This window comes from Lactuca virosa, chromosome 7 (genome assembly GCF_052849685.1).
Source record: "Lactuca virosa cultivar CGN04683 chromosome 7, Lactuca_virosa_CGN04683_v6, whole genome shotgun sequence".
Lineage (NCBI taxonomy): Eukaryota > Viridiplantae > Streptophyta > Magnoliopsida > Asterales > Asteraceae > Lactuca > Lactuca virosa.
This window is the reverse complement of record NC_136432.1, coordinates 232,638,216-232,648,908: the sequence shown is the minus strand read 5'-3', so window position 1 is coordinate 232,648,908 and position 10,693 is coordinate 232,638,216. Positions and strand designations below refer to the sequence as shown.

Sequence of the window (10,693 nt, the reverse complement as noted above, 5' to 3'; positions counted from 1 at the left end):
ATAGAACTTGGTTGCATTCTAAAAACCAGGAAATATAATCCTATAGCTAAAAGCCCCGGTTGTTGCAAGAGAAACCGAGGTCCATTATGCATTATGGCGAGTCTTATGTGTGTGTAGTTTTACTTTAATTTGTGGGTGATAGCCCATTTGTGTAGTAGTGATTAATGAATGTAAAAAATTAACTTAGTGGGCACAACTTTCGATTCGATGTTTGCAGACACCTAAAGAACAATGATCCTTTGAAGCAAAAGACAACACGTTTTATTACATAAATTCAGATCCCAATCCTTACCCTGTGCATGGTACAGTACTTTTGACATAAAAAGGCCTATATCTTACTACGTGACCAGTAAAAATAAAAGGGCCATGCATTAATTATTCCCTTCAAAGTTATATGGCAGTAGATCCAATCAGCTTGGTTAGTCCAAAAGTGATGGCCATAGCCATCAACCCTCCAAACAAAACCCTAAAACAAGACTTCACCACAGGAGTGCCTCCAAGTAGAGAACCAGCCCATCCGAAAACCACTAGTGCCATGCTCACTGCGGCTACCACCACCCCCATCCTCACCTTATGGTCCCCTATGAAAGATGCAGCCAGTAAAGGAACAATCGCTCCTAAGGAAAATGCAAGAGCTGATGCTACAGCTGCCTGGATAGGATTTGGCAGCTGATCTTTTTCTTTTTCTTGTTGACTTCTCTTAATTTGAGCCACTTCTACATCTAGCTGAGAGTATACTGAAACAAATTCCCCTATTGCCATACTGCATGCACCTGCAACTAGCATGGCAAACCCAGAAAGAATCATGGATTTGACGTCTTTTTTCACAGCTCCAACACCTATCATTGGCTCCCAAGACAGCTGCACGAAGCCACTGTCCCCTTTGTGAGTAATCGATGCCTTCCTCTGTAGACATTTGGCATTGTTTTGGATCAGATTTGTCTTTAGGTTTTTGAACACAGACATCATATTGATTAGTGGCCGTGAAGATGAAGGAAGAAAAAAAATATGTTATAAAAGATTATTGAAGATTTAAGAGAACGAAATAAAACTGGCTTGTGGAAGAAGAGTTTCCCGTAGAGGATATTTATAGATGGGAAGGACCATCGAAATTAACTTGAAAACACAAAACAACTAAACAAACTTTAGGTGATGCAATTAAAAGAATAAGATAGTATTTAAAGCACATGCAAGCCTTAATTTGATGGTGTGACTTGAACTTAAAGAAAACTAATTATGGTTGTCAAATTGATCGCCTTTCTATTGTTTATACTTAATATTATTACTATTAAAACATAGAGTTAATTTTTAGAAGCAACAACTAATCAGAAATTTTTTGTAGCATGCGACAACGTCAGTTTTGTGTTGTGTTCTTCATTATTAAGAAAAATTATGTATCAATAACCGATCCAAAGAAGTTGCATGCAGTATAGGAACCAGCTGGCACAACCCCCGGAGTAAAGAAGAGAAAAGGAAAGTAGAACTCCTAAGAAAGTAGTGGGCTGTGTAGGATACCATTCGTAAAAAATCACGAGTGATTTGGTGGATTTTCAGTGAATATATAAAATTCAAAGGAGTGTGCACTCCACACTAAAGTTGCAAATATGAATAGTTATATAATGTGAGGATCGTGGAATCCACACGAAGGCCATCACCACTTCCATAAACAACGGAATGTCCTTTAATTTCTTATTTCTAGTGGGATGGAATGGTCATTATATATATTTTTGCATCTCTTGAAGACGCCAGTTTCTAGTGGGATGGAATGGTCATTATATATATTTTTGCATCTCTTGAAGACGCCAGTCACGGATATTAATTCTAATCTAATTGCTAGAGTTCCGCACATTAAAAGAAGTATTACCTAATTTTCTCAGTATATGACTCTCTCACCTGACAGGAGCGGATCCTTTTAGGGGCAAGAGGGGGCCATGGCCCCCCGCTTTTCAGCCTACTTATACTTGTTTATACATAGATTTATATTATTTCTTGCATATTAAAAAAAATGAAGCTTTGGAGAGACTTGAAATGAACAGGACACCAGAAAAATACAAACAAGAATTTTTGTGAATAACTAAAAATCCTAATATGAAGGAAACGGATACACCAAAAATAAATTCTGAAATCTCTAAATATTACTAAAAGAGAATATTTAATTCTAAATTGAAGAAATCAGAGTCATTTATTGAATTTCAATCCTATATTTTCCACCATTGGATTGTTTGCTGACATCATCTTTGTCAACCCCTTTATTTGTGTCTACAAATTTTATAAAACATATATTATGTTTTGTGACAACCGTCAATTTTTGGCCAAGTCAAAGTCAACTAAAGTCAACAAGTCAAATCGGCCAACTCATCTAACCCTTGTATATTAGGGTTTCCATTACGTTTCTTATTGTACAACTCGCAATCCTAATACAAAGTATCACTTGGAGTTTTCACGTGTTCGGAAATTCTAAACCCTAATTAGGGCAAGTGATGAAACTATTCGATAAAACATTATTCCTTAACCCTCGGGAGCATATAACAATCATAACGAGACTTAACGAGGTTTACAAACCTTGCGTTACAAAGCCAAACACTCAAAAAGGTCACAAAAGAAGTCTCTCCCAATCTCTTTCACTCTATCTCTCTCTACTTCAAATCTCTCCCAAATCTCTCTAAGTATGTGAAATCTCTCCCAAATCTCTCCAAGTATGTGAAATCTCTCCCAAATCTCTCCAAGTATGTGAAATCTCTCCCAAATCTCTCTCTGAATGAGAAATCTATCCAAGTGTGTGAAATCTCTCCCAAATCTCTCTCTGTATGAGAAATCTCTCCAAGTGTGTGAAATATCTCCCAAATCTCTCTCTGAATGAAAAATCTCTCCAAGTATGTGAAATCTCTCCCAAATCTCTCTCTGTATGAGAAATCTCTCCAAGTATGTGAAATCTCTCCCAAATCTCTCTCTGTATGTCAAATCTCTCCAAGTATGTCAAATCTCTCCCAAATCTCTCTTAAAATCTCTCTCAACTTTTTATAATCACCCAGGGCATCCCGGCCCTTAATTTAGTCGAAAACCGCTAAGTCTATGCAAAAACCATCCTTAAGGAGCCGAACCCTCTTAAGGAGCCGAACCTCCCTTAAGGAACCGAAACCTCCTGAGAACCGAAACCACCTCCTGAACCGAAACTACTAAGGAACCGAAATTAACCTTCGGTCCGAGATCTTGACCTTCAGTCACTTCTGATGAGCCGCCTGCGAGACCTCTCGGTTCCCATGCACAACCGAACCTTACATTCGGTTCTATGCTCCTAAGGAGCTGAACCTTCGCATCTTCGGCCCTGAACTTCGGAATTTCGCTTTCCTTTCCCGGTTTTCAATATTTTTAGCATTTTAAGCCCGTTTTTCGTGATTTTAACGCGGGATTTTCACCCAAACTCGTATTTTAACATAATGAACCCTAAATATTCATATTTTAATTATATTTTGGGGAAAATCCTTGCCTAAGAATAAAATCTAGTAGGTAAGATTTATGGGTGGAGTGTTGACCTTGCTTTAGTGTATGACACAAGCAACCACCCATGCGCACTCCATGACCAGCCCTTGTCCTTCCACCATACCTAGTCCTTTCAGTGTACTCTTTCCATCATTTTTCCAGCCACCTCCTTGATCAAAGGCTGGAAAACTCCCCTCTCTCCTCACATTTCTCTCATTTTCCACCAAAGAACAAACTTCATTCTCTTTCACTTTCTCTCTCTAAATTTCGAGATTCAAGGTTATTCTCCAAGCTTTTTTTCTACTTTTGGTAAGTATTATCATCCTCCATATGATTATTTCACTCCTTTCTACTCAAATCATTGGTTTCTTACACAAACTTCATCATATTTGTGTTAGAACTTCGAATCTTCAAGCAATCTTCTAAGTGTTCATGAGTTGAACACTTCCTTTCTTCATCATCCATCTACTGAAATCACACAAGGTGAGTTCATACCCCTACATTTTCATGTTTTCTTCAAGTTTTAGGGGGGGATACAAGTTAAAACACCAAAAACTTAACTAAACTCAAACAACAACGTTCATCAGAAAAGTTGAGTCTTATTCACGGACTGTTTTTACTATCTTAAACTTAATATCTTTCAAAACTGTTTAATATGCAAATCATTCAGGTTCATACCTTTAAAATGACTACTTGCACATCTCCATACGATTTGTCTACGATTTATGGTGATTTTTACAAAACTGCCTATCATTTCAGAAACGAATTCGGACTAGTCTGTGAATATGAACATTTTAACACAAGTTAAAGACTTCTAAAAATCATAATAAAAATTATGAATAAACTAGACACATTTTGTGAACTCTCAGAATTTACGGATTCAGTTTTCGACTTCGTATGATTTTTCCATGATTTTTCTAAAACAGTGTAGAAAGGTCAAAAACTAGTTAACAGCTTCTAACTTGCATCACACTTTGTAACATGTTGAACAAAGTGTTAATCTTTGAGAATTTCTTATCTTGCATATGTTTCTTGTTGTGGGATAATTGTATAACAGAAAATACTCACTGAATTGTAAGAATCCTCCATCATTACCAATAGTACAAAACAAGGCATGATAAACATAGTTATATATTTGCTATACATTCGACTTACATAGAAAAGGGTTCTTATACACCACAAACAAATATACTAAACTATAATAGGTATAGTTAGGTTGCATATACATTACAAACATTTTGATAAACTATAATAGGTATACTTTATGTTCATTTACATTACGAAAGGTTTTTATACAAAAAAGGGTACAAATACAAAGTACCGGGTTTTCTTACAAAGAAGGGTACAAATACAAAGTACCGGATTCATACAAAAAGGGGTACAAATACAAAGTACCGGGTTTATACAAAAATGGGTACAAATACAAAGTACAAGGTTTTCATACAAAAAGGGGTACAAATACAAAGTACCGGTTTCATACAAAAAAGGAGTACAAATACAAAGTACCGGGTTCATACAAAAAAGAGGTACAACTACAAAGTACCGGGTTTATACAAAAAGGGGTACAAATACAAAGTACCAGGTTCACACAAAATGGTTTTTATGATATTAAAACTACATTTCATCTAGAATTGTTAGACTTCAGCTATAATTGCTAAGTGTATATGCTAGAGTTATATAAAAATCTAGTCACAATCAACTTAGAATTGGTGGGCCCGCCTTATTTCCTGTTCCTTGTTTGGTTGTGGACCTAGGGCAGACCCATTATATTCAACGGTTTATTTAACTTAAATTTTATATAACTTATATACGCTCGGCGATTATAGAAGGAATCTATGGGTCCTTCTAGGGTACATTATCGCATAACATAGGAGCATTCATTTCACACTTAACTAAGAAAATATTGGATTTTCTGGAAATCATACTCTATCGCTTTTACAAGGAAAACAGTTTCTTCCTCAAACAAAACTCTTATGAACTCACCAACTTAATTGTTGACACTCTTTCAAAACTACTTGTATTCTCAGGAAATCAGTGAAACAGGAAAACATCAGCACTTTGAGGATGGGACGTTAAATCGTCAAACAGTTTATTTTGTCATCATAATGTAATTGATTTTGAAACATGTAATCATATACTAGGGTTTAACCTTTTCAATTATATTTATGATGTTTGTATTTATTTTAAGCACTATTATACTCGTTGTTGTGATACTTTACATGAAGTCCTCCACCCCCGAACGTTTCCGCCATCCTTGGTTTGGGGGTGTGACATGTTTTAAATTAGGAAGTCAATTAATGACAATTAAATCTCACCAAAAATAAAATGAATTAAATTAGTAATTCTATTAATGACAATTAAATCTCACCAAAAATAAAATGACAATTAAATCTCACCAAAAATAAAATGAATTAAATTAGTAATTTTATTAATGACAATTAAATCTCACCAAAAATAAAATGAAAAAATGCCCCGCCCCATCCTCATTTCCAGTACCCCTACATTCTCTCCCTTTTTTCTTTACATAATTTATCTAACCTAACTTTTGTAGTGGGAAAGAAAATGGGGGAAAGAAGAAATAAAATATATGTGGGCTTCGATTTGTGTAGATCAGTCTTGTGTTCGATCATCATGAAAGAAGGAGGAATGATATAGAGATAAATTTCTTTGGATTCTACTTTAATTTGATCGTAGTTTAGATCGATTTTGGGTACATTTTAGATTATGTTTCTTTTATTTTGTTTCAACTATGAAGTTCCAATCTATAAAACCTTTCGATTTAAGTTTAAATCCATAATTGTTACATTTTCTGAATCTGCTTCGATTTTTGTTCTTATGATCTGTATTGTTGATTTTGATTTTCTAAGTTATAGTTATCAGGAGAGCAAAAGGATGGACACAGCAGTACCACTACCTCTCATCCATTGTTTTGATTTGGAAGATATGTCTACTAGGTAGTGAATTTATACTAGCTTACGAGGTGATTCTTCTCACTATACTTACTGAAACATCCTAAAATACTAGCCAATAATTTCGTTTTCAAAATCATTTAGCAAACATAAATATCATCGCCATTGTATAAAATCATGGAACATGTATATAAAAATCTCATAAAAACTGTTATCATATCACAATCTCATATAAAATATCAGACTAAACTCCTAGGCTAAGAAAAACTGTGTTGTGTGTCATGCCATCATCCAGAGCTCTTCCCCTTGCTAGCTGAAGTACCTGAAACCAAAACTGAAACTGTAAGCACGAAGCTTAGTGAGCTCCCCCGAACTACCACATACCATACAATAACACATATAACAAATTTTGGGCCTTGCTCACTACATCGGGCCCCGCCCGACATCAGATCGAAGTCCGGCATAAATTGGGCCCCGCCCACTGCATCGGGCCCCGCCCGGCATCAGACCGAAGTCCGACATAAATTGGGCCCCGCCCATTGCATCGGGCCCTGCCCGGCGTCAGACCGAATTTCGGAATAAACTGAACATAACATAAGCATAAACATATAACATAATCACATATACTGCATCGGGCTTACCCGACATCGGACCGAAGTCCGGGACATATAACAGATAACATAAACATGCATGAATCACAAAGACATCAAGCATACATAGTTACTTCTCGGGACCACCCCGGCATCGGACCGAAGTCCGGAACTACTATTATCTAAACGGGCCGACATTGTGGCCGTAGACCCTTTCCTACTGGAAGGAAACTCACCTCGTATGGCCGACTGCTGAATAAATAGGGGAGGGATCCCTATCTGCTGCTCCGGCGACTCTCCGACTATAATTCCATAACTACACTTAATCAAAAACTGATAATCCCCTTAGGGTAAAATGACCATTTTACCCTCCTGGTCAAAGTCAACGCCAAGGTCAAAGTTAACTCTCAGTCAAACCAACTCGCCAAGTCCCTCTACCGACTCGTCGAGCTTAAACGGTAATAACATCGGGACATCTCGATTCTACTCGTCGAGTCTTTCCTTGGACTCATCGAGTTGTTTTGTTTCCGAGTCCCACTCATGTCCAACTCACTGAGTCATGACCTTAACTCAGTGGTTTCACTCATAATCGCAGAAGGGTTTGGGGACATTAATCCGACTCGTCGAGTCCCAAGAACAACTCGGCGAGTCCATTGCATGGTCAGATTATACAGTTGATCCTAGGTGATTCCACTGCCTCTAATTCATAGATCTGGACTCCTTACGCTAGAATAACATGTAAAGTTGCTAACTTTACGTGCATGCATGATGCTATGAAGCTAAATCATCCAAAACAAGCTAGAAATGAGATTCTAGGGCATAGAATGGGATCTTGGCTGAATAAAGGTGGTAACTTTGAGCTTCTGGAGCTCAAGAGTGCCTAACTCTAAAGTCCTTACAGTCCTAAAAGCTCTCTACCCGAAATTAGCTTGGAAAGGACCCAAATGTGGCAACAAACAAGCTTTCATGAAGATCTAAGTGAAAATAAACCAAGGTATAAACTTTATACCTTCAAGAGCTCTGAAATGCAACAAAAACTCTAGATCTCCTGCCTCTTCTTGAATCGCCAATAGATCTCTTCTTTCTCCTAACTTCAAATCACACAGAAATGGCAAGAAGGGGTTTAAGACACTCAATGGTTGCTAGGGTTTCGTGAATGGAATGTGGAGGTGATGGAGGCTGGGGTGAAGACTCTTAATGTTGCTTAAATAGGTTGCAAACCCTAAGGATTAGGATTTCCTCCTGATGGACCTACTCGCCGAGTCCATTTTTGACTCGTCGAGTAGTCCACTTAAACCCCGCGGTCTAGCTCCCATCTACTCAACGAGTTAGGGCTACCAACTCGTCGAGTAGCTCTTATAAAATGAACATTTAGAGAATTACTTTCGTACCAGGAATGGGGCATTACAATTCTCCCCCACTTGTCTTAGGCTCCCATGTCCACTCTGAACCCTTCCGGTGTTGCCACTGCACCTTCACTAACTCTACTCTCTTGTTCCTCAGCTCTTTCACCTTGCGATCTAAAATCTCCACTGGTCTCTCCATATAGTTCAGGCTATCGTCAACCTGAATGTCCTCCAGTGGTACCACTGATGAATCATCCACTAAGCACTTCCGCAACTCAGAAACATGGAACGTGGTGTGGATCTGGCTGAGCTTTGCTGGAAGATCTAACCGATAAGCAACCCGACCCACCCGGGCCAAAACCCTAAACGAACCAATGAACCTGGGGCCCAGCTTGCCCCGCTTCCGAAATCTAATAACACCCTTCCAGGGTGACACTTTCAGGAGGACCATATCGCGCACCTGAAACTCCAAGTCTGAACGCCGCTTGTTGGCGTAACTCTTTTGCCGACTCTGAGCAGTTTGGAGCCTGCTCCGGACTTGCTGAATTCGCTCCGTGGACTTGAGTACTACCTCCGTACTCCCCATGACTCTCTGACCGAGCTCACCCCAACAGATTGGGGTCCTGCACTTCCTCCCATAGAGCATCTCGAAGGGAGGCCGGTCTATACTGGAGTGATAACTGTTGTTATACGAAAATTCCGCTAACAGAAGATATGCATCCCAACTGCCACCGAAGTCTAGAACACATGCTCGAAGCATGTCCTCGAGAGTCTGAATCCTCCTCTCGCTCTGTCCGTCTGTCTGAGGGTGGAAAGCGGTGCTGAAATGGAGACGAGTACCCATCTCGTCGTGAAACCGCTTCCAAAATCTGGAAGTAAACCGGACATCTCTGTCTGACACCACTAAGACAGGCACTCCATGACGTGCCACTACCACTCGCACATAAATCTCGGCCAACTTCTCGGCCGAGATGCTCTCTTGGATCGGTATAAAATGGGCGCTCTTGGTCAATCGATCCACGATGACCCATATCGAATCAACCCCACGTGCGGTCCTGGGAAGCTTAGTAATGAAGTCCATCGTGATATCCTCCCATTTCCACACAGGAATGTCTAACGGTTGCATCTTGCCGTGGGGCCTCTGGTGCTCTGCCTTGACCTTCCTGCAGGTCAGGCATCCCTCTACATACCACGCTACGTCCCGCTTCATGCAGGGCCACCAGTAATCGGGTCGAAGATCCCTGTACATCTTCGTCGCCCCTGGATGGATGGAGAACCGCGACTTGTGGGCCTCATCCATCAACACATGCGGTACTCCTCCCCATTACGGCACCCAAACCCTCCCATGTAGGGTCAACAATCCCCGACTATCGTAATCAAACGAAGCCACTCGGCCAACTATCCTCACGCACTTCTGGCGCTCCTCCTTCAGGCCCTCGACCTGCGCCTCCCTAATCTTCTCCAACAATGGAGTAACTACTATCATCCTCAGGCAGATATCTCGAATCGGAGCTGTCACTGCCTTACGGCTCAAGGCGTCGGCCACTACGTTGGCCTTGCTCGGGTGATAAAGGATCTCACATTCGTAGTCCTTCACCACATCTAACCACCGACGCTGCCTCATGTTCAGAGTCGGCTGATCCATGTGGTACCTCAAACTCTTGTGGCTGTGTAGATAGTACACCAGACTCCGTAGAGGTAACGTCTCCAAATCTTGAGGGCGAACACTACGGCCCCAAGCTCCAAATCTTGTTTCGGATAATTAGCCTCGTGAGGCTTCATCTGTCTCGAGGCATAAGCAATCACATGCCCCCGCTGCATCAACACTGCTCCCATATCTGTGATCGAAACGTCACAGTACACTACAAAGTCATCTACTCCCTCAGGCCGGGTGAGAATCGGCGCCTCGCACAGTCGCTACCTGAGCGGCTCAAAGGCTGTCAGCTGCTCAGGACCCAACACCACCGACTTCTTGGTCAGTCGGGTCAGCGGAACTGCTATCTTGGAGATATCCTGGATGAATCTCCTGTAGTACCCTGCCAATCCCAGGAAGCTCCGAATCTCGGATGGAGACCTCGGGACCTCCCACTGCATCACTGCCTCAAACTTTGCCGAATCTACTAATATACTCTTCTGGTTGACAAGGTTCCCCAGAAACTGCACCTCGCGCAACCAAAACTCACACTTGGAGAACTTTGCGAAAAGCCTCTCCCTCCTCAAGGTCTCAAGCACCTCCCTCAGGTGTTCCTCGTGCTGCTCCTCAGTCTTGGAATAAACCAAGATATCATCAATGAATACTATCACAGACCGATCCAGCATCGGTCTGCACACACAGTTGATGAGATCCATGAACGCGGTTGGAGCATTG

At 40.6% G+C, this 10,693-nt stretch overlaps 1 pseudogene; it reads right to left on the bottom strand.

The window, feature by feature from the left end:
* Positions 1-238: 238 nt before the first annotated feature.
* On the bottom strand, positions 239-1,071 carry LOC145125016 (vacuolar iron transporter homolog 1-like; annotated as a pseudogene).
* Between the last annotated feature and the right edge of the window lie 9,622 nt (positions 1,072-10,693).